Here is a 24967-nt window from a genome sequence, read left to right as displayed (position 1 = left end):
TTCTTTTGGTGATGGAATATTTAGCATCCCAGGCAGACAAGATGGTTATAATGTATTTATACAGTGCTTTACATAGATCTATAGTTATCCGAAGTGTATATCTAAATACACTATGTCAAGAGCTCCAATGAAAAAACACAATCAGTAGTAAATAACGTGCTTTGACTCGAAAAGCCAATCTATACACCTGGGTGACAAGTGACTAATACTATATACTACATAAAATATTTTGTTGATAAACATTGCGCAAATTTTGCGGTGCCTTAAAAATCAGTAGCACCTTATTTGTATTGTACTGGTAATGTGCTTTCAGAAAATATGTGGTTTGTGGAGTCTTAAACTAACTCTGAAAGCCGTAAGGGAAAAAAAAAAAGCAATGGAAAAATTGCAAAAATGGCCTGGTCAGCTAAGTTTCAAAGTGGAGCACAGGGCCTGACAGCAAAAGGGTTAAAAAAAGCTTGGATTCTTATCAAAATATACATAACTAGGTACTAACATTTATAGGTAAAGATGAGCTAAGGAAAATCCAATTGCCTCTTGGGGGATCAGAAAGGACATTTTTTCCCCTGTAGTAGCAAATTGGGTCATGCTTTGCTGGGGTTTTTTCGCCTTCCTCGGGATCAACTGTGGGTATTGGATTCTGTATATGTAATTGTATGACTTTTTTTTTTTTTTTATTGGTTGAACTAAATGGACTTGTGTCTTTTTTCAACCTGACTAACTATGTAATGAACATTAGAGACCTAAACCTATTTTTAACATACAGTGGGAGAGAAAGATTGCGTTGTTTTTCAAATGGTACGTCATTTTTTGTGTGCATATTTCATGAACTGCTGTTTGCTTTAAAGGTATCGTACACTTTAAAATGTTTTTGTTGTTTTAAATAGATATCGGTGTATTTTTATTTCCTGTACTGTTTGTTTGCCTTACATGTTGTACCACGTGTGGTTGCAGTTTATAGTGTCGTGACTGAATAATTCCCCTATGTCTATGTGTTGATTTCAGCTTGTTTCTATTCCTAAGGGACAAGACAGCTTCCTGTTCTGGCTCAAACTGCATCCAATGCATGTTTTGTCATCCACATCACACATGTGGGCATGCTAATGTAATGTAAAAAAATAAAATATTGGATCTGTAATAAAACATATCCAATAAAAAAAAGAAAAACAGAATCTTCATAAATTTAGTCCAAATGTATTCTGCTGCATGTCTTTTGTAAAAAAGATGCTATACTGTAATGGCAGTGATCAGCTCCTTATAGTGGGACAGACTGGGAGGGTCACTAACTGACACTGACGTCGCTAGTGACACTAATACAGTGATCAGTGATAATGCTGTACATTGACACTGAAGTAATGATACTGGCTAGGAAGGGGTTAACATCTAGCGCAATTAAGGGGTTAACGGGTGTGCCTAGCAATGTGTAATGTGTGCTGCTTCTACTTTCTGATCTGGCTGTTTCTTTTTTTTCTCCCAGCTTTTCAGATCGCTGTTGCTATGTACACAGTTCTGTGTGTTTGTAAACAAATAACTTTGTGTGTGATTGGATACAGCCAATAAGCAGGTTTTGGCTGAAATCATTGTCTCAAATCAGCAACCAAACTTATGCTGTGCCCAACAAACCCGTAGGCTAGTCACGTACATGTACGTGACTCCACCTGCCGTCATCCCTTGCAATATATTTACTGTGAGTAATCGGCAGGTGGTTAAGACCAACACCTTATAACTATGGATAGGTTTTCTTTTGGTGATGGAATATTTAGCATCCCAGGCAGACAAGATGGTTATAATGTATTTATACAGTGCTTTACATAGATCTATAGTTATCCGAAGTGTATATCTAAATACACTATGTCAAGAGCTCCAATGAAAAAACACAATCAGTAGTAAATAACGTGCTTTGACTCGAAAAGCCAATCTATACACCTGGGTGACAAGTGACTAATACTATATACTACATAAAATATTTTGTTGATAAACATTGCGCAAATTTTGCGGTGCCTTAAAAATCAGTAGCACCTTATTTGTATTGTACTGGTAATGTGCTTTCAGAAAATATGTGGTTTGTGGAGTCTTAAACTAACTCTGAAAGCCGTAAGGGAAAAAAAAAAAGCAATGGAAAAATTGCAAAAATGGCCTGGTCAGCTAAGTTTCAAAGTGGAGCACAGGGCCTGACAGCAAAAGGGTTAAAAAAAGCTTGGATTCTTATCAAAATATACATAACTAGGTACTAACATTTATAGGTAAAGATGAGCTAAGGAAAATCCAATTGCCTCTTGGGGGATCAGAAAGGACATTTTTTCCCCTGTAGTAGCAAATTGGGTCATGCTTTGCTGGGGTTTTTTCGCCTTCCTCGGGATCAACTGTGGGTATTGGATTCTGTATATGTAATTGTATGACTTTTTTTTTTTTTTTATTGGTTGAACTAAATGGACTTGTGTCTTTTTTCAACCTGACTAACTATGTAATGAACATTAGAGACCTAAACCTATTTTTAACATACAGTGGGGCAAAAAAATATATAGTCAGCCAGTGCAAGTTCTCCCACTTAAAAAGATGAGAGGCCTGTAATTGTCATCATAGGTATACCTCAACTATGAGAGACAAAATGTGGAAACAAATCCAGATAATCACACTGTGTGATTTTTGAAAGAATTTATTTGCAAATTATGGGTGGAAAATAAATATTTGGTCACCTACAAACAAGCAAGATTTCTGGCTCTCACGGACCTGTATCTTCTTCTTTAACCTCCCTGGCGGTACGATTATTTCAGATTTTAGGTATTAAAAGCTGTACAGTTATTTTGCATGAAAATTTGGCGTTTTATATTGTAGCCCTGTAATTCTTAGGAATAACTCACTTAAATCTGTCCAAACCAGAGTCTAGCAGCCATCCCGGGTATGATAAAGTTTGAAAAATGAAATCATCAATTATAATATAATAAATAACTATAAATAATTATACCAAATAATAGTATAACAATAATAAAAATTATTCAATAATGTAATCAAATCAAAAACACTGAAATTTGCTCAGTTGCAGAATTGTCACTGTCATTACTTTTCAGTATTTGATGACGGATCTCCCCACAAATCACTATCGCTCAATTCTGCGAGTGATTCTAATTTATTATTGCTGTTTTCTAGCTGGTCTAAAATCATTTTTGATGTAAAGGGACAGTTTTGGTTGCTATGGACAATCTCCAGTTTCCAGGCATAAAGAACAGTTTTTTTATATTATAAAACTGCATGCAGGACACTGAACAGACCACTAGGGACAAAGGGGATGTGAAATTATTACATGCAGCAATTTAATCTGTAAGATTACATTATACTGTATGTAATATGTGTGCTTGACTTTTTGAATTTGGCGCCGTTCTCCATCCCCGTGCGTCGCAACGCTCACAGGGAACGGAGATCGGCTCCGTGATACATTGAGCGGAGGATGAGCTGCTCACAGTGCGGGGAGACATCGCTGGATCCAGGGGAGAACGTAAGTGCCATCTCCCTGCATTCAGCGATGCGATCCTGAGTCTGGCTCGGGGTTACCGCTTTTGGTACAAAATCTCCACCCTGAGCCAGACTCTGGAATACCGCCAGGGGAGTTAAGAGGCTCCTCTGACCTCCACTCATTACCTGTATTAATGGCACCTGTTTGAACTTGTTATCAATATAAAAGACATCTGTCCACAACCTCAAACAGTCACACTCCAAACTCCACTATGGGGAAGTCCAAAGAGCTGTCGAAAGACACCAGAAACAAAATTGTAGACCTGCACCAGGCTGGGAAGACTGAATCTGCAATAGGCAAGCAGCTTGGTGTGAATAAATCAACTGTGGGAGCAATGATTAGAAAATGGAAGACATAACAGACCACTGATAATCTCCCTTGATCTGGGGCTCCACCCATGATCCCCCCCCCCCCCCCCCTAGTCAGTCTCCAGATCTCAACCCCATAGAAAACTTTTGGAGGGAGTTGAAAGTCCATGTTGCCCAGCGACAGCCCCAAAACATCACTGCTCTAGAGGAGATCTGCATGGAGGAATGGGCTAACATACCAGCAACAGTGTGTGGCAACCTTGTGAAGACTTAAAGAAAACGTTTGACCTCTGTCATTGCCAACAAAGGATATATAACAAAGTATTGAGATGAACTTTTGATATTGACAAAAGACTTATTTTCCACCATAATTTGCAAATAAATTCTTTCAAAAATCGGACAATGTGATTGTCTGGATTTGTTTCCACATTTTGTCTCTCATAGTTGAGGTATACCTATGATGACAATTACAGGCCTCTCATCTTTTTAAGAGAACTTGCACAATTGGTGGCTGACTAAATACTTTTTTACCCCACTGTATAGGAGCAATAAAGCTTTGAACATTATATGTGTAAATATACTGTAAAAAATATATATATATATTATCAGAGACATACAATATTTAACTATATCATACTGCACAAAAAAAACCCTGGGAAAGCAACCTATTATTGTCTCTCTGTTAAAATAGCACCTATCAGCAGCAATTTCTAAATCTAAAAACCTAAATAAAACAATTAAGATCACCTTCTCTATTCAAGCAACCTGATGCAGGAACCTTCATTTTATAAATCCACCAGGATTCTCTTTGGCTCATTTTCCTAAGAATGTTCTCACCAGTGTTTCTTAACTTTTTCAACCCCCCTGAAGGATAATAGACCTGATAATTCTTAAATTTACAATGTTTTGACGCACTGGGGGTTATTTACTAAAGGAATATCCACTTTGCACTAGAAGTGCACTTTCAAGTGCAGTCGCTTTAGATTTGAGAGGTACATGCAAGGAAAATAAAAAACAGCATTTTAGCATGCACATGATTGGATGATAAATTCAGCAGAGCTTCCCCTCGTTTCAGATCTTCCCCTCAGATCTACAGCGACTGCACTTCCAAGTGCACTTGTAATGGATTTGCCTTTAGTAAATAAACCCTACTGTATTTCTCATATCCAGTTTTGATTTTATTCATGTGCTCTCTAATTCTTGTGGCCAAGCTTCTATATGTTCGTTCTATATATTGCAGGCCACATGGACATTCAATCATGTAAATTACCCCTTCTGTGGCACAACAAAGTCCTCAACTTTAATCATTTCACCCGTGGCAGAGGCTATAAATTATTTCCTCTTTCTCAAATTCACTTTCGATGTCCTACGTGCGTGACATTTTTGACATGTCCTACATCTTTCCAATCCAGAGAATTGATCAGTTTCAGGAGGATCCAGAACAGATCTGACCAAAACTATCCCCTAAAAGAGAAGTATGGGTTAGACATGTGCACTGACAAAAAATTGCTTTAGTTTCATAATTTTTTTTTTGCGGAATAAGGAAATTCGGAAATTAGAAAATGCAGAAATCTGAAAATTCGCAAATTTTCGAATTCTCGGATTTCCAAATTTTCCAAATTTGAAAATCTGAATAAAAAAGAAAATCAGTAAAATCGAAATAATAGTAATAATTATAAAATAATTAAGATTAAGCAACTATTTAACTACCTATATTATAGGTATTGGAATTTCCTTTCAAATTTGTTTGTTTGTGAACGTAACCAATACAAATTTATCTGAAGTTATGAATTCTCTGAAATAACGAATGCCACATCTAAACAAATGAAATGGAACAAAATAATAATAAATAATAATTATATTGCACCAAATGGAAATTTTGGGTGCCAAAACCGAAAATGAAGGATGCACTAGGCCGAAATCGATACCGAAAATGACAGTTTTAAAAAAAATTTATATTTTTATATATAATTGTATTCAACTTTTTAATTAATATCATCAGATTAAATTAATATGAATTTGTTGTTGGCCATTATTGGCACCTTTAGGCTGCATTCACACCTGAGCGTAGCTTTTTCAAGCGTTTTTTGCGGCGTTTTTTACCGCGATTTGCGGCGGTTTTTACCGCGATTCGCAGCGTTTTTTTGCTGCGTTTTGTCGCGAATTTGTGCAGGGCAAAAGGTCACCAATGTTAAGCATTGAGCAGATACAGCGTCAAAACGCCCATAGAAACGCTCGTTGTCGCGCTAAACGCTCGAATCGAGCGTTTCCATTAGTTTCTATGGTAATGAAAACGCCCAAATCAGCCCGATTCGCGCGACAAAAAAGGGTCCGGAACTTGTTTGAGCTTCAGGCGTAGGGCTTCAGGCGACTTGGAGTGGAGATGTGAACCATCTCCATTGAGAATAATGTATTTTTTCCCCTCCAGCGTTTTGTAGCTTCAGGCGTAGGGCTACAAAACGCTCAGGTGTGAATGGGGTCTTAGTGCAAGAAAGGTCAAGAAAAACGCAGTCTGCAGTCTGCAAGCATCTCTTGTATCATGTCTGCAATCTCTTACTTAAACTTACACACTACTAATAGTATTAGCAAAATTTCCATTTGGTGCACCTCTAGCAGACATGATACAAGAGTTTAATGCAGCCTCACCAGTGCCCGTCACATGCAGCTTACTTATGCCCAGCAGCCTCACCAGTGCCCATCATATGCAGCCTGCCTCTGCTCAGCAGCCTTACCAGTTCCCATCACAAGCAGTCTCACCAGCGCCCGTCACATGCAGCCTCACTAGTGCCTGTGCCTGGGCCCATCATATGCAGCCTGCCTGTGCTCAGCAGCCTCACCAGTGCCGTCATATGCAACCTCGCCAATGCCGTCATATGCAACCTCGCCAGTGCCTGTCATATACAGCCTTCACCAGTGCCTGTCATATACAGCCTTCGCCAGTGCCTGTCATATACAGCCTTCGCCAGTGCCTGTCATATACAGCCTTCGCCAGTGCCTGTCATATACAGCCTTCGCCAGTGCCTGTCATATACAGCCTTCGCCAGTGCCTGTCATTTGCAGCCTTCGCCAGTGCCTGTCATTTGCAGCCTTCGCCAGTGCCTGTCATTTGCAGCCTTCGCCAGTGCCCGTCATTTGCAGCCTTCGCCAGTGCCCGTCATTTGCAGCCACGCCAGTGCCCGTCATTTGCAGCCACGCCAGTGCCCGTCATTTGCAGCCACGCCAGTGCCCGTCATTTGCAGCCACGCCAGTGCCCGTCATTTGCAGCCACGCCAGTGCCCGTCATATGCAGCCACGCCAGTGCCCGTCATATGCAGCCACGCCAGTGCCCGTCATATGCAGCCTGCCAGTGCCCAGCAACCCCACCAGTGCCCGCCATATGCAGCATGCCAGTGTCCATCCTATGCAGCATGCCAGTTCCCTGCAGCCTCGCCAATGCCCGTCATATGAAGCTTGCCAGTGCCCAGCAGCCCCAGAAGTGCCCATCATATGCAGCTTGCCTGTGCCCAGCAGCTTTACCAGTGCCCATCATATGCAGCCTGCCTGTGGCCGCATCAGCTTCGATCTCCGTGTGTCATGGAGCTGGATTTGAATTGCCCAGGCCGCAGTAACAATGTCCCGCCTCCTGTAATCACTTCATGTTGATTCAGTGTCCCACCATTAGATCAGTGTGCCCTCTATCACAGCAGGTGGGACAATGTTACTACAGCCGGGCAAATCAGCTCCATGACACACATGGAGAGAGGAGAAGGGAGTGGAGGACTGGGCCCGCCAGGATGACACTCCTGCAATGGGCGGCACCCGGGGAGCGGACCACGCCCCCTTTTGGTATTGGCTTTTTTTTTTTCATTCGGCTGAATGAAAAAACACAGTTTTCGGCCAATAATTTTAGGGAACTGAAAATTCGTTGCACCTCTAATAAAAAGGTTTTATTATTATTATTGTTGGCATTTTTTATTCTAGATAATTCGTAACTTCGGATAAATTAGTACTCGTTGCGGTCTCTAACTAATTTTCCAATTTCCAAAATTTCCAAAAAATTCGGCCAAATTTGAAGGGAACTTCGAATACCTATAATTTAATTGTTATTATTTCAGATTTTCGAGTTTTTTAATTTTCGGATTTTCATTCTTTTGAAATTTCAGATTTTCATTCTTATTTTTGGATTTTCAAATCTCCAAATTTTAGAATTTTCAAATTTCTGAAATTCAGAATCTTTGAATTTCTAAACTTCCGAATTTGAATTTCCGAAATTTTCCAGTTCTTCTCTATTTATATTTTTAATCTTAACAATCTCCTATTCTATGAATCTTTGGTCATAGCCTTTATCTACAAAACTTTCTCATTTGTTCATTGACAGACACAGCCTTCATAACGATAGGGTTATATCGCCTCTATTAGGAGTAGGAATAGGCAGAACAAAAAAACAAACAAGCACCTGGCTACGCCCATGGGCCGTCCTTAGCCAGTATATAACCCCCTCCCTGCTCTAGGTATTCCGTTTATTTTTCCTGCCTAGTCAGAAGTAAGGACCTGTGGTTCTTTGGATTTTTGTTTCTTTTCTTTTTTCTTTTTTTCCTGTGATGATCTGCAATCAACAGGCTGGATAATATAGATGCTGGTAGTCTCCCCAGCCTGGCCATCAAGCGTGCACAGACCTTAGCTCCGCACTGTGGCGGCCGCGAGGTATAGTCTCGCAGGGACACATATGATCGTGCTACTTCTGTCTGATTCAGTGTCGCCATCGATAAAAGCCACTCCGTCTAGGTGGGAGATGGATCTGTCTGTGGAGTGCGTCCAGCAATCCCTGCAGGAGGGGTAAGTATGGGCTCCACTGGACCAGGCACGGTGGAGCAGCTGGGCAATCCCTGGGGGTGTCGGTTTGGGGGACCATGCTCTCCTCCACTTCTCCCCCCTTTCCTGGGTGAGGTCCAGGCTTTTGGCCTAGGGACTTTTTTGGGACACATGCCCCTTTTTTTCCACTCTCGGTTTTTGTATTGGGGGCGATCGGGTGTCCTTGGGTTAGTTTAGGTCATTGCGGCCTACTGACCCTCACTTGCGGTGGCTGTAAGGCCGGCGGGTCAATCCAGGGCTCAGGGCCAGCCTTGTCCCCCTGAAGGCCGTGGGCTGGCAGGGGGCGACCAAAAATTGAGTTTGCGGCCTACCGCAGCCAGAAATTGAGTCCGTGGCTTTTGTGGCCTACCGGAGCCCCCCGTGGGCTCGCGGCGGGAAGCTATAAATTAAGGCCTCAGCTTTTGCAGCCTACCGCGGTCCGGCCGCGTGTTCAAAGCGGGCGGCCATAGAAATTTAGGCCGTGGCTTCGGCCTGCTAGGCCTCGTGGCGGCCCCCCTCTCCTGAGGAGTGGCGATGCGGGGATCTTTGCCTTCTTTGAGGAGCTCCAGTCTGTGTCCCCTAATGAGGGGCCATGGTTTCTGCCCTTGTGGGCGGACCACGGTGTGTGCTCCCTGTGAGGGGCCATGGCTTGTGTCTCCTGTGGGGGGCCACGGCTGTGCCTCCTGTGGGGGGCCACGGTGGTGTCTCCGGTGGGGCTACAGTTTGTGGCTCCTGTGGGGGGCCACGGTTCGTGTGCCTTGTGAGGGGCCACTTTTGGTGTTCCATGTGAGGGTTCATAGTTTGTTTCCCCTGTGTGGGGCTTTGGTCGGTGCCTCCCGGAAGGGGCGACAGGTTTATCCCCTGTGAGGTTTTGTGTCCTTGTGGGGGGCCACAGTTTGTACCCGCTTTGAGGGGCCATGGTTGGTGCCCTGTGTGGGGCCACGGTTTTTTGTCCTCTGTGAGGGGCCCTGGTTGGTGACCCTGTAATGGTTTTTTGTCCCTGGAAGGGCCGCGGTTTGGGCTCCTAGGTCTGTGCACCTTGTGAGGAGCCCTCGGTGTCTGTGCCCCCTGTGTGAGGCCCCGGGGTCTGCTCTCCCTGTGAGGGGCCCCGGTTCTGTGGGGGGCTTCAGTCTGTGCTCCCTGTACGGGGCCTCGGTTGAGGGGTGCTAGTTTTTGCACTTATTGCATATGGGGAACCTTTTCAAGAGGGTGCAGTGATGGCTGTGTGTATCCCTTTGAATAAACGGTTTTGCGCGGTGAACGCATTCCCTTCTTCCTCTTATTCTGGCAAAATTGTCCATGAGGACTGGGGTTGTCCAAAGTGCCTTTGGTGTTTCCCAGAAACTCCTTTGGGGAGTCCCTCCTTCAGTAGTGGACTGTTCCACCAGTAGTGGACCTCCACTGTCTCTAGGCTGCTCAAGGCAACCATGGTGCCAATAGAGGAATCTCTGGCTTCTAAAAAGTCCAGCTGATGTGCCTGGAAGGGGAGCAGAGTCCCACTGTATTTGCTGCAGTTGTCCGCTGGGTCGCTGTTACCCTGGTTTCTGAGCTCTCTGTTTCCTCAGTGGAGCTGAGACATGTATTATGGGGGGGCGACCCTGAACAGCAACATGTCACGCCTTGATCTTGTCCGGTTACAAGATCATTTTCCGGCTGTGTTCCTCCAAAGAGTTGTTTGCATGGTACATGCCTTATGAGGGTGCAGTAATTCAGGATGGAGTCCGTCCGCATAGCGGTAGCACTCCTTCATCAGGGGGACTGTCCCATTTCTATCGACACCACAAATGCGACTTATGCATCCTGCTATGTGCCCGTCTCTAGCACTTCCTTGGAATTTATCCCGCAGCTTTTGCAGCCTACTGCGGGCATCTGAAAATTTAGCCCCCAGCTTTTGCGGCCTACCGAGGGCATCCAGCTGCCTGAACAATCTTCTTCTCCGACTCCTCGTCTACTTAGGGGAGCACCGTAGTTCTCATACAAACCTCGACTGATTTTATCTGGAGGCTATACTATCGGATGTCTGCTTGACTCTGCAAGATTGTTGGATTATCTGAGCCTAACCTGGGCTTAAGTTCTTCTCCCGGACAATACTCCGGAAGTTGCATGCTGCATTTCTTTCATTTACTGTCCAGCAGGTGGGCTCCTCTGCGGATCTGCATGTGAGGTTCCGTCTGATGTTATCTATTTTCTTTTTTTGAGACAATTCCATTTGCATAGTTACATACAAGCTCCCTTAGGGGAGATCCTGGCATAATGGGACAAGGACCCAGGGTCTCTTGACAATCTGATTCTGCTGAGTTAGGAATCCAGAGTTTTTCCTAGTCTGGTGGCTTCGCTCTCCAATTCTTCGTGGGGTAAATCCTTTCTCCCCTTGTATTAAACAGGTGGGAGAGGTCCTAGGACTGAGCACTGCTTAGGGTAGTTGGACGTTGGTGAAATCTGGACTACTGCATAATATCTTGGAATTTCATGCAAACAAACATTCTGGATCATGGAAGATCCAGTCGGGCGAGGCAACGTGGTGACTTATGTCTTTCACCAGGGTGGGCCAAGATAGGCTGTTGGGGGCCCTGGCTGTTGCCAGTATCCTCCGGTGGCCAGAGTGTCTTGTTCTGGCCATTTCTGGCATACACTTTCCAGGAGTAAAAATACTGTAAAACGGATACCTCAGTTGGTTAGGGTGGACCACGGGGTGGGCCCTTCACTGGGCCGTGTTTTATCGTATTGGTCTCTGTTGGGGCATGCCTGAGGTAGATCTGTTTTTGCATCCTTGCTCAACAGGATGGTACCAGGGTTTCTGGCAAGGTCACTGGAACTTCTGACGGCTCTAGTGACCCACGTTTACTCTATGCCTTTCCTTCTTCAGCCTCTACTGTGTCTTTTTGTCGGGATCAGGGATACAGTGATTCCAGTCATTCTATTGGATCTGGTTGGGTCTTGATGGTCTAGGTACACCTACTGGGTGCACCCGCTCGCCAAAGTTTTTCTTGGGCGCTGCCTCTCTGGAAGGGCCTACTGTTTCATGGACCGTTCTGCCATCCTGTTTTTAGAGTCGCTCGTTTTTAAAGGCCTGGCTGTGATGAGCTAGGTGCTTCGGTTTCCAATACTGCTGATGGGGGGCCTGGGTGGTCTTCTTCAGCATCTCCTGGTCTCACACTTCCTGTTGCGTACCTTTTTATTTTCCTGGGGTTAGACGTTTGTTGCCGCCAGTGCGATTCTTCTGCCACCATGGGATCTGAACTTGGTCGTTTCAGTTCTCCTGGAGCCTCCCTATCTCTCTTTGAAGATATTCGGGAGATTCTAATACTTACTCTGGCACGGGAGGTGGTCTCTTGGGGGTTATCACCTCTGCTCACAGGGTGTCAAAAAGGGGGGCGTTATCTTGTCATTCACCTTACCCAGAGTTGCAGAACTTGGTCAGGGTGGCGAGTCCTGCGGTGGGGGCCCCTCAGCCTGCAGCAGCTAGGAGGGTGGGACTATATACCTGTCCTAAGTCTCCAAGGGTGGCAGACAGGGTGGGTCAGCATGCCATCAGAAACTGATGTTTCTTCCCCCTAACTCCCTGCAATTGCAACCAGCTCCTCTGCAAACAGTGCAGTGCCTTTGGATGCCTTGTACTAGTCCTGATAACGTTCGTTGCCAGGGTGGAGGCGTTGTGCGGGCGCAAGATAGTAGAAAGCGGCCCCTGCCCTGTCCTCCGGGGAGAGCTCTGACGCAGACTCAGGCCCCACTGAGACTGGTGGCCCCTGCTCTGTCGTTTCAGATGACGCTGACCAGGACCGATCGGACAGGAGGACGAGTCCCGTTCGAGTCCACGCAAGAAAGCGCTAGTTGGAACACTTATCACAGTTGTGCGTGATACCCTGAAGTTCAGGATACATCAGGTTCCTTCTGCTGCAGTAGTGGTCCCTTCTGGGTCCCGTAAGCCAGCCCGTACACCTAAGGTGTTTCTGTATCTGACTTGGTTCGATAAGTTGATATACAGGAATGGGGGCGACCACAGCTGACCTTTTCGGTCCAAAAAAGCATGGCAGTGCGTTACCCCCTTGTGGAGAGCCTTCTGCAATAATGGTTTGCTCCTCCAGTCGTAGACTCCCCAGTATCTAGGTTGGATAAGCTAACCACGATCTCGGTAGAGGGGGCTCCTGTGTTTAAGGACCCCACGGGCAGGAACTGAGGCAGTGGCCCATTCCTTATTTACGGTTGGGGGTTAGCAATACGACCAGTACTGACCACAGCACTTGAATGGGCAAACTTTTTCACCGTGAATTTAAGAAGCAGCAGGCTACTCCCGTCTGCTTGGAACTAGCAGACCAGTTAGTGCACGGTCTTAAGTACGTTTGTGACGCAGCCCTGGATACGCTTCCTTTGCTCTCCAGGGCTTCAGTGTCAGCAGTGGTGCTGCGGTGGCTGATTTGGCTAAAATGCTGGTCTGCAAACCAGGCATCTAAAAAAGCCTTGACGGATCTACCCTCCTTTGGTGAGCGGCTCTTTGGAGCCTCGTTGGAGGACATTATTAAGAATGTCACAGGTGGGAAGAGTACCTTGTTCCCACAGGCCAGGAATACTAAGGAGCCTCACCACAGGCAAGGGCCCTCCTTTTCCGCTCATAAGATGTTTTTTCGTCTGTCCGGGACTTCGGCTAAAAGCTCCCAGTCAAATAGGACGACCTCTGAGGGACAAGAGCGTCCCTGGAACCGCAAGCCTGCGAACAAAACTGATACCGCATTAAGGTTTGCCGCCGCCTGTCATACAGGTGCGGGGTCACCTTTGGGAGTTGGCACCCCGGTGGGCCTCTCGGCTATCTGACCAATGGGTCTGCAAAATAATTTCCTATGGCTACAAGATAGAGGTCCTCTTGGCCAGCAAACAGATTGTTCCCCTCCAGCATACCCTTACTCCCGGCTCACTGGGAAGCCCTATTGGGGGCAGTATGGGACCTGCTAAGTTGCAGGGTAGTAGTGCCTGTTCTGCAGTCTGAAAGGTTCCAGGGGTTCTACTCCAATCTGTAGTCCCCAAAAAGGAAGGGGTACATACAATTTGGACCTAATGGCCTCAATTGCTTTGTTAAAGTACAGAGGTTCAGAATGGAATCAGTTTGCTCAGTAGTCGCTGCATTCTATCAGGGGACTCCCTGGCGTCTTTGGTCTCCTGGATGCGTACCTGCACATACCCATATGCCTCGGGCATCAGAGGGTTCTGCAAATTGCAGTCGGGGAAGCCCACTACCAGTTTGTGGGTACACCTTTTTTGGCTTGGTTTCAGCACCCCAAGTTGTTACCACGGTATTGACTCCAATTTTGGCGTTGTTGAGACAATGCGGGATCGCAATCGTAGGTTATCTGGACGATCTCCTTCTGAAAGCAGCTTCCACCTCAGAATTAAAGGAGGATGTGGCAATCACCATGCAAACCCTGCAGGGAGGGTGGCTGTTTAACCTAAAAAAGTCGGTGCTCATACCGATTCAGCTCTTGGAGTACCTAGGCTTACCGCTGGACTCCATGGAAGCAAGAGTTTTCTCCCTTCAGACAAAATTGCAGACTTTCAGAGCCGCAGTGAAATGATTGCTGAACCGCAGGTGGTCGTCGCGTTTCTGCATTCGAGTTCTGGGCCTCATGGTAGCCTCCCTCGAGGCGGTACCGTATGCCCAGTTTCACACCAGAGTCTTGCAGAAGGAGATTTTGACAAAATGGACATATATCCGTTATCCCTGGATCGGCAGATTCAGGTGAACCAGTCAGTCAGGAACTCCCTGCTTTGGTGACTGAGGTCCCCAGCACTTCGATCCGGGAAGTCATTCCTACCCCTGCATTGCACTGTGATCACAACAGACGCCAGCCTGACCAGCTGGGGTGGAGTACTGGGAGTACAGTTGACCCAGGGTCTCTGGTGGGGTGAGGAACACCAGTTGCCAATCAATGTGCTCGAACTCTGAGCGATAAGGCTTTGCCTCTCCATATAGTCGATGAGACTATGAGGGCGTCCGATCAGGATCAGGTCAGACAACGCCACGGTGGTGGCATATGTCAACCATCAAGGAGGAACAAGTAGCTCAGCTGCAGCACGGGAGGTTGCTCACATCCTTCAGTGGACAGAGCGACAGGTACCGGCCATTTACATCCCAGGAGTAGAAAACTGGCAGACAGACTACCTAAGACACCAGATGCTAGGCCCAGGAGAATGGGCGTTTCATTTAGAGATGTTCAGGCTACTGTGCCTGCGGTGGAGCACACCAGACGTGGATCTCCTGGCCTTCCATCTCAATCAGAAGGTTCATATCCAGGATAAGATCTTTGGGCAGACACGTCAATCGTGCTGGTGGCTCCATGGGATCATTACCGACTGATCTACGACTTTCCTCCGCTAAAGCTACTACCACGTCTGCTTCGCAGAGTGGAGGCCAAAGGGGTTCCAGTAATACGAATGCCCCATATTGGCCTCGGCATCCCTGACACTCCAACCTAGTACGCCTGGTTGCAAAGGCTCCCTGGCGACTGCCGTTGCGAGAGGACCTTCTGTGTCAAGGTCCGATTCTCCATTTTTGTTTTACCATCGCTGGTTTTAATGGCATGGCCGTTGAGAGCCAGATGCTAAGGTACCGAGGCCTATCGGACTCAGTGATCTCAACTATGTTGAAAGCACGGAAATCTTCTCGGAAGATATACCATCGTACCTGGAAGGCATACATCTCTGTGTGAGGAGAAAGGATGGCATCCGTGCACCTATTCAGTTTCCAGGATCCTGCTGTTTCTACAGCGAAGAGTAGACCAGAAGTTGGCTTTAAGCAGTATTAAAGGACCAATATCAGCCTTGGCTGTCCTTTTTTAGTGACCCCTGGCATCTCAGTCTCTAGTGAACATTTTTATTCAGGGGGTCCGACATGTACTTCTTCCAGTGCGTCCACCGTTACCCCCGTGGGATCTGAACCTGGTGTTATCGGCGCTTCAGAAACCGCCGTTTGAGAACATCAGAGGAATTCCTTTGTTGACTCTCTCAGAAAATGGTCTTTCTAGTGGCCATTACATCAGTCAGGAGGGTTTCAGAACTGGCGGCCTTGTCTTGCAAGTCACCCTATATGGTTACCCATAAGGATAAGGTGGTGTTGTGTCTGCAACCTTCCTTTCTGCTGAAGGTGGTTTTGGCGTTCCACATCAATGAAGATGTTGTGTTACCATCTCTGTGTCCTAAACCGACACATCCTAAGAGGTGGACCTTTATTCCCTGGACGTGGTCAGGGCTGTAAGGATATATTTGTCTGTCACGGCTCCCCTTCAGGAGTTAGATTCTCTGTTCTTTTGGTAGCTGGTACAGGTATGATGGTCTAGTCGACCACCATTTCCAGGTGGATCAGACAGATGTGGTACAGGCGTTTACCTTTAAAGTGGCAGGTGCCCCCCTTTCCTGCCATGGCCCATTCCACCAGGACAATTGGGGCCTCTTGGGCTTCCGACATTGAGTGTTAGTCGCTCTGGTGTGTAAGGTGGCGATTTAGTCGTCCGTTCACACTTTTGCCAAATTCTACAGAGTGGATGCAATCACATAATCTGAAGCCTGCTTTGGCCGCAAAGTTTTGCGGTCGGCCGTGCAATGTTGCAATTCTGCACTACTTTTTCTGTTTAAAGAAAATACAGTCACCTTTGAGTATAATGCACTGTTGCATTGTTACCGCAAGTTTTGATGTGGTTAGATAAGGTGGTGTCTCCCTTGTTAGCGAGCACTTCTGATTGTGGGTGAAGTTCTGTTTATGCTGTTTCCCACCCCTTGTTATGATACTGCTTGGGGACATCCCAATGGTCAAGAATAAAGGAGCTGTGTCAGTCAGTGAACATAAGAGAAAATAGAATTTTCTCATATATTCACCGACTGACACAGTTCCTCTTTTTAGACCATTGAGTTGTTAAGCCACCTTTAGGAGAGGACTAGGCATGACATGTTAACATGTAATATAAAAACCAGAACTTTCTAGTTTCGCCCAAGGGGCAGTCCCTTAGGTAACAACCACACAGCCTGCCTTGCAGGTTCAGGTTTTTTTTTCTGCCTAGTGAAGGAGAGGGACCTAGGAACCCTGCGGGTCCATAGGTCCGTGGATTTTTTTGCAGAAGCTTTGCTTTTTGCGCAAGATTAAAGATGCTGTGATCTGCTATCAACTGCCGTCTGGGTGACAGGCTAGATACTCTTATCCTTGTAGTCTCCCCAGCGTGTGCAGACCAGAGCTCCGCACTGTGTTGGCCACGACATGCCTCAGCTCCAGAGGCGGTTGGTGAGCGTTAATGCTCCGGGGCACACATATGACTGGGCTACTGATGTCTGCGTCACAGTGTGCCGGGCCAGCAGCCACCCCGTACTGATTGGAGAGTTGCTCTGTGATGGAATGTCTCCCAGCTCTGCAGGACTGGTAAGCACAGCTCTCCCTGCCTCGTTGGGGCTGAGCAGCTGGGCATTCCCTAGGAGGTCAATTCGGGGGTCCCTCACCTCCCTCTCTTCTCTCCCTGTCCCTTTCTTCCCTCCCCCTTTCCTGTGGGGGATGCTTCATGGTCTGCTGAGCGGTGTGTGTGCCATAGACGGGGGCTCTCGGGGGGGGGGGCTCTCACCTGGGGGGGGGGGGACTGCGCTGGCTGTGCCCTGATTGTGTGTAGGTCTCTTCCTGGAGGTGTCTGGAGGCTGTCTGTTGATCGCTGTTCACCGCCATTTATCTGCCTGTTTTGTTTCACTGTCCCCATGGTATACAGTGCTCGGCAGCCATCTTTGGTGGGGCAATGAGCAGCATGCTTCCCTGTAGTTCGGCGGCCATTTTCCCTGTGATTATGACCTTTATACTGGATGCTCGTCATCCATTTTCCTGAAGCCTGAACACGTTTTTTTTTTTTTATCAGTTTCAGTGCCAGTGCAGTGTGATCTCCTATGCACCTGGGTGCTGACACAGGACACAGGCACTACTAGCTGGACAGCGCAGAACCAGTCAAAGTGGTGAGTCCTGCGGGAAAGAGCCCCTCAGCCAGCAGCAGTTAGGATGGTGGGACTATCACTGTCCTAAGTCCCCATCAGGTGACAGACACAGGGTAGGGTCAGCATGGCTTCAGAAACTGGTGTTTCTTCCCCCGAAATCCAGCCAATTGCAACTGGTTCGCCTGTGGATTGTGCAATGCCTCTGGACGCTTTGTCCCCGGTCCTCAATTCGTTCTTGCCAAGATGGAGGCGGTGCGTGGGCGCAAACATTGTAAAAAAACGGCCCCTGCCCCCCCCCCCCCTGTCCTCCGGGAGAGCTCTGACGCAGACTCAGGCCCTGCTGAGGCTGGTGACCCCCGCGCTGTCCTTTCAGATGACGCTGACCAGGACCGATCGGACAGTGAGGTTGAGACCCCGTCTGGGTCCGTGCACGACAAAACACTTGTTGGAGCACTTATCACAGCTGTGCGTGATGCCCTGAAGATTCAGGAGCCAGCAGATCCTTCTGCTGATGTAGGGGTCCCTTTTGGGTCCCGTAAGTCAGCTCGTTCACCCAAGGTGTTCCCGTATTTGACTTATTTTGATAAGTTAATTTACAAGGAATGGGGTCGATCACAACGGACCTTTTCGGTCCCCAAATACATGGTGGTGCATTACCCCTTTGAGGAGAGCCTTCTCAAAAAGTGGTTGGCTCCTCCAGCCGTGGACCCCCCAGTATCCAGGTTAAACAAAGTAACCACGATCCTGGGGACTCCTGCCTTTTAATGACTCAACGGACAGGAAAGCAGAGGCAGTGGCTCGTTCCTTGTTTACGGTTGTGGGGTCAACCATGCGACCAGTACTGGCATCCACACTTGTGTCTTAGACACTAACCGAATGGGCAAAACTTTTGCACCACGAATTAGGGGAGCAACAGGCTTCTCTTGTCTGCGTGAAACTGGCAAACCAACTAGTGCAAGGCCTTAAGTACATTTGTGATGCAGCTCTGGATACCCTTCCTCTGTTATCCAGGGCTTCAGTGTCAGCAGTGGTGCTGAAGCGCCTGATTTGGCTAAAATGCTGGTCTGCTGACCAGGCATCCAAAAAAGCCCTGACGGATCTTCCCTTCCTTGGCGACCGCCTCTTTGGGGCCTCATTGGATGACATTATTAAAAATGCCACAGGTGGTAGGAGTACTCTACTCCCACAGGCCAGGAAGGCTAAGGAGCCACGCCTTGGGAAAGGGCTCTCATTCTCCGCTCAACAAACTGCTTTTTCGTCCAAGCTTCGACCAAGCGTTCCCCAGCCCGACAGGATAACCTCTGAAGGACCAAAGCGTCCCTGGAACCGCAAGCCTAAGAAGCCTGCGAGCAAAAGTGCTACCGCATGAAGGTTTGCCCCCGCCCGCAACACGGGTGGGGGGGTCGCCTTCGGGAGTTTGCAGCCCGGTGGGCCTCTCGGCTGTCCGACCAATGGGTCTGCGATCTGATTTCTTCAGGCTATAAGATAGAGTCCCTCTCTTTTCTGCAAAACAGATTCTTTCCCTCCAGCATACCCGTACTCCCGGCTAGCCGGGAGGCCCTATTGAGGGCGGTAAGGGGACCTGCTGAGTCGCGTGGTCATAGTACCTGTTCTGGAATCGGAATGTTTCCAGAGGTTCTATTCAAACCTGTTTGAAGTCCCCAAGAAGGAAGGGGTACGTCCAATCTTGGACCTGAAAGCCCTCAATTACTTTGTGAAAGTACAGAGGTTCAGAATGGAATCAGTTCTCTCAGTAGTTGCTGCACTCCATCAAGGGGACTTCCTGGCGTCCTTGAACATCCAGGATGCATACCTGCACATACCCATATGCCTTCAGCATCAGAGGTTTCGCCGATTTACAGTCGGGGAAGCCCACTATTAGTTTGTGGCTCTCCCTTTTGGTTTAGCATCAGCCCCCAAGTCTTTACCAAGGTATTGGCTCCTGTTTTGGCGTTGCTATGGCAACGCGGGATCGTGATCGTGGGATACCTAGACTATCTCCTCCTGAGAGCATCTTCCACCTCAGAATTAGAGGAGGATGTGGCCATCACCATGCAGACCCTGCAGGAATTTGGGTGGCTGTTGAACCTAAAAAAGTCGGTGATCATACCGACTCAGCATTTGGAGTACCTAGGCTTACTGCTGGACTCCATGGAAGCGAGAGTGTTTCTCCCTTCAGGCAAGCTGCAGACTCTTAGCGCCGCGGTAAAACTGTTGATGAAACGCAGGTGGTCATTGCGAGTCCTGGGACTCATGGTGGCCTCCTTCGAAGCAGTACCGTATGCCCAGTTTCACACCAGAGTCCTGCAGAAGGAGATTTTGACAAATTGGGACAAATCTCTGTTGCCCCTTTATCAGCATATTCAGGTGAGCCAGTTAGTCAGGGATTCCCTGCTCTGGTGGCTGAAGTCCCTGGCACTTCGGTCTGGGAAGTCGTTCCTACCTCTGAAATGGACAGTGATCACAATGAACGCCAGCCTAACCAGCTGGGGTGGAGTAATGGGAGTTCAGTCGACCCAGGGCCTCTGCTCGGTGGAGGAATCCAAGTTGCCGAACAATCTGCTTGAGCAGAGAGCTATCAGGATATGCCTCTCCACATGGTCAATAAGACTTCAAAGGCGTCCGATCAGGATCAGGTCCGACAACGCCACGGCGGTGGCATACGTCAATCACCAAAGAGGAACAAGAAGCTTGGCGGCCGCATGGGAGGTCGCTTACATCCTTCAGTGGGCAAAGCGACATGTCCCGGCCCTGTCGGCCATTTACATCCCGGGTGTGGAGAACTGGCAGGCGGATTTCCTAAGTCGCCAGATGCTGGACCCAGGAGAATGGGCGTTGCATCCGGAGGTGTTCAGGCTACTGTGCCTGCGATGGGGCACATCAGACGTGGATCTTCTGGTCTCCCGTCTCTATCGAAAGTTGCCGAGATTCATGTCCAGGACAAGAGATCCTTGGGCAGACGCGTCCGTCGCAATGGTGGCTCCGTGGGATCAGTACCAGCTGATCTATGCCTTTCCTCCGATGAAACGCTTACCACGTCTGCTCCGCAGAGTGGAGGCCAAGGGGATTCCAGTAATACTGATTGCCCCAGATTTAGTGTGCCTGGTGGTAGACGCCCCTTGGTGACTGCCGTTAAGAGAAGATCTTCTGTCTCAAGGTCCGATTCTCCATCCTGCTTTACCATCCCTGGTTTTAACGACATGGCTATTGAGAGCCAGGTGTTGAGGAACCGGGGTCTTTTGGACTTGGTGATCCCAACTATGCTGAGAGCACAGAAATCTTCTTCCTGAAAGATATATCATCGTACCTGGAAGGCCTACATCTCCATATGTGAGGAGAATGGATGGCGTCCGCGCTCCTTTTCTATATCCAGGATCCTGCTGTTTCTACAGCAAGGAGTAGACCAGAAATTGGCTTTAAGCACCATTAAAGGACAAATGTCAGCTTTGACTGTCTTCTTTCAGCGACCCCTGGCATCTCACTCTCTAGTGAGCACTTTTGTTCAAGGGGCCCGACATGTAGTTCCTCCGGTGCGTCCACCTCTACCCCCGTGGGATCTGAACCTGGTGTTATGAGTGTTATGGGGCGGCACAGTGGTGTAGTGGTTAGCACTCTCACCTAGCAGTAAAAAGGGTCGCTGGTTCAAATCCCAACCACGACACTACCTGCCTGGAGTTTGCACGTTCTCCATGTGCCTGCGTGGGTTTCCTCCAGGCACTCCGATTTCCTCCCACACTCCAAAAACATGCAGGTAGGTTAATTGGCTTCTGTCCAAAATTGGCCCTAGTATATGAATGGGGACCTTAGATTGTGGGATCCTTGAGGGTAGGGACCAATGTGAGTGTGCAATATACAAGGATAGGGGTAGACACTCACTTAGGTTGAACTGGATGGACTGGTGTCTTTATTCAACCTTACTAACTATGAAACTATGAAAAACCGCCATTTGAAAATATCAGAGAGATCCCTCTGTTGATTCTTTCCCAGAAAGTGGTCTTTCTAGTGGCCATTACTTCGGCCAGGAGGGTTTCGGAACTGGCTGCCTTGTCTTGCAAGTAGCCCTATCTGGTTATCCACAACCTTCTTTTCTGCCGAAGGTGGTTTCGACATTCCACATCAATGAAGACATTGTGTTACCATCTCTGTGTCCGAAGCCGACACAGCCTAAGGAGGTGGCCCTTCACTCCCTGGACGTGGTTCGGTCTCTGAGGGTGTACTTGTCTGCCACGGCTCCCTTTCGTAAGTCAGACTCCTTGTTTGTTTTCGGTGGCTAGTCCGAAAAAAGGCATGGCGGTCTCGTTGGCCACCATTTCCAGGTAGATCAGACAGATTGTAGTACAGGCCTACACCTTGAAGGAGTGGGGGGCCCCCCTTTCCGGTCACGGCCCACTACGCAAGGGTAATAAGAATGTCTTGGGCCTTCCAACATCAAGCGTCTGTCACTCAAGTGTGTAAATCTGCGACTTGGTCGTCTGTTCACACTTTTCCAAAATTCTACAAGGTAGATGTCAGTGCATTGGCTGATGCCTCGGCTGTATAATTGCAACTGCAAATACAATTTTTTCCTGTTTTATGTGTAAAAATGCAGTACTTTAAGTAAATGCACTTTTGCATTTGTTACTGTAGTTCTGGTGCGGTTTGAAGGTAGTGCCTCTCTGTTGAGGAGCACCCATTTTTTTTTGTGGGTAAAAAAGTTTAGTTATTCCCACACACTGTCATTTTTGTGGGTAAGGTTTATACTAGTTCACACATGTCATGGTGGGTGAAGTGTTATGCTGTTTTCCCACCCGTCGTTTTGGCACTGCTTGGGGACGTCCCAATGGTCTAAAGAGAGGAGCTGTGTCAGTCTTTGAATATTAGAGAAAATAGGATTTTTTGTACTCACCATAAAATCCTTTTCTCTGTAATTAATCGACTGACACAGCACCCGCCTCTCCTATTTTTCTCTACATTATACTGCTTGTTGAAGTACTGAAGCTGCAAGGCAGGCTGTGGGGTTGTTACCTAAGGTAGTGTTTCTCAACCCCAGTCTTCAAGGCACCCCAACAGGTCATGTTTTCAGGATTTCCCTCAGATGGAATGGCTGTGGTAATTACTAAGGCAGTTAAACTGATCAAATCACCTGTGAAAAATAATGGAAAACTTGAAAACATGACCTGTTGGGGCACCTTGAGGACTGGAGTTGAGAAACGCTGACCTAAGGGACCGCCCCTTGGGCGGAACTAGAAAGTTCTGTTTTTTTCTACATGTTAACATGTTCTGCCTAGCCCTCTCCTGAAGGTGGCATAACAACCCAATGGTCAAGAATAAAGGAGCAGTGTCAGTCAGGGAACTCCAGAGAAAAGGGTTTTATGGTGAGTACAAAAATCCTATTTTTTTACTTACCGTAAAATCAATTTCTCTGAGTTCATTGACAGACACAGCACCCCCTCTCTATGGAGTTCTTTTGATTCTTCTGTTATTGCTTGCTACTAAACTAAATACCTAGAGCAGGGAGGGGGTTATATACTGACTAAGGATGGCCCATGATCTCCAGGACGACATGTAGCCAGGTGCTTGTTTGCTTTTTTGTTCTGCCTAGTCCTACTCATCATAGAGGCGATATAACCCTATTGTTATGAAGGCTGTTTCTGTCAATGAACTCCGAGAAATAGATTTTTCGGCAAGTAAAAAAATCCTATTTTTCCCTGTAAAATTCTCTTGTTCAGATAATTTTTTTTCTAACATACAGTTCTCTAATAAATTGTCCCCTTGGGATGTTTAACCACTTGCTTACTGGGCACTTAAACCCCCCTCAGTCCCAGACCAATTTTCAGCTTTCAGCGCTGATGCACTTTGAGTGACAATTACGCGGGCATACAACACTGTACCCAAATGAAATTGTTATCATTTTTTTCCCACAAATAGAGCTTTCTTTTGGTGGTATTTAGTTACAGCTCGGAGTTTTATTTTTTGCTAAACAAACAAAAAAAGATGCAAAAAAAAAAAAAAATCATGTTTTAATAGTTTGTTATAAAATTTTGCAAACGGGTCATTTTTCTCCTTCATTGAAGTGCGCTGATTAGGCGGCACTGATGGGCTGCATTGGTGGGCACTGATGGGCTGCATTGGTGGGCACTGATGGGCTGCATTGGTGGGCACTGATAGGCTGCACCGGTGGGCACTGATAGGCATAGTTAAGGCGGCACTAATAGGCACAGATAAGGCGGCACCGATGGGCACAGATAAGGCGGCACTGATGGGCAAAGATGGGCACAGATAAGATGGCACGGATGGGTGGCACGGATAAGTGGCACGGATAAGTGGCACGGATGGGCACTGATAGGTACCACAGATAGATGGGACTGATGGGCACTGATAGGTGGCACTGATAGGTGGCTCTGATAGGTGGCACTGCTGGGCACTGATGGGCGGCACTGCTGGGCACTGATGGGCGGCACTGCTGGGCACTGATGGGCGGCACTGGGGTGCAGCACCTTTGAGCAGATTGGGTGGCACTGTGGGTGGCACTGTGGGGTGGCACTGTGGGTGGCACTGTGGGTGGCACTGTGGGCACTATGGGCACTGACGGGGGGCACTTACTTTTGCTTTTATTTAATTTCAGGATGGCACTGCGGGAGGCAGGTGGGCACAGGCAGGTGGCAGGTGGTCCCTTGTATTGATGGCCGTGATCGGGACTGATGTCCCGATCACGGCCGCCGGTGATCGGCTTTTTTTTTCTCTCCTCGCGCTGTCAGCGCGAGGAGGAATAATAGCCGATTACCGGCTCCGTTCTATCACATGATCAGCTGTCATTGGCTGACAGCTGATCACGTGATAAGGGGTCGGGATCGACCCCTTACACGGATCGGTGATCAGGCGAGTCTCACGGACTCGCCGATCACAGAGCGCGCCGCGCGCCCCTCAGGGGGCGAGCAGGCCGCTCGTAACCGGGACTACGTCAATAGACGTAGTCCCGAAAATGTAGGTCCGCGCTAATGCCGTCATTTGGCAATAGCGCGGATCTGAAGTGGTTAATAACCAGAGGGGCAATTCGCTAAGATTTAAATAACAGCTAATAAAATGCGGTAAAATAACGATTGCGGTAAACCAGTTGTGAAAGTGCAGTTCACTAGGAATTTTGAGTTAAATAACGAATGCGGTATTTTTACGATGGTGCGTTAATTAACACATCGCTTCTGTGGGTGGTTAAAGTGGATATAAGTCCTTTCCTCTACCCAGTGAAGTGAACAGCCTCAGATGATACACAGAGATGAAACAAATCATCCTAAATAAGTTTTACATGTATATCTGCTGTCTTCAGCTTTATATACCGTTTTAATATGTGCAAGTCCTTAAGCCGCGTACACACGGGCGGACTGTCTGGCCAACT

The 24967-nt window shown here is 47.5% G+C and overlaps 1 protein-coding gene across 8 annotated transcripts in view; it reads left to right on the top strand.

Annotated features, from left to right (window-relative positions):
* DUS2 (dihydrouridine synthase 2) overlaps nucleotides 1-24967 on the top strand; it is a 1012599-nt gene that overhangs the window by 190987 nt on the left and 796645 nt on the right. The window lies entirely within an intron of this gene.

This window comes from Lithobates pipiens, unplaced genomic scaffold (genome assembly GCF_037356315.1).
Source record: "Lithobates pipiens isolate NorthernLeopardFrog02 unplaced genomic scaffold, aLitPip1_a1.2 Scaffold_10, whole genome shotgun sequence".
Taxonomy (NCBI): domain Eukaryota; kingdom Metazoa; phylum Chordata; class Amphibia; order Anura; family Ranidae; genus Lithobates; species Lithobates pipiens.
The sequence above is the reverse complement of the archived record's forward strand: the minus strand, read 5'-3'. Positions and strand labels throughout refer to the sequence as shown.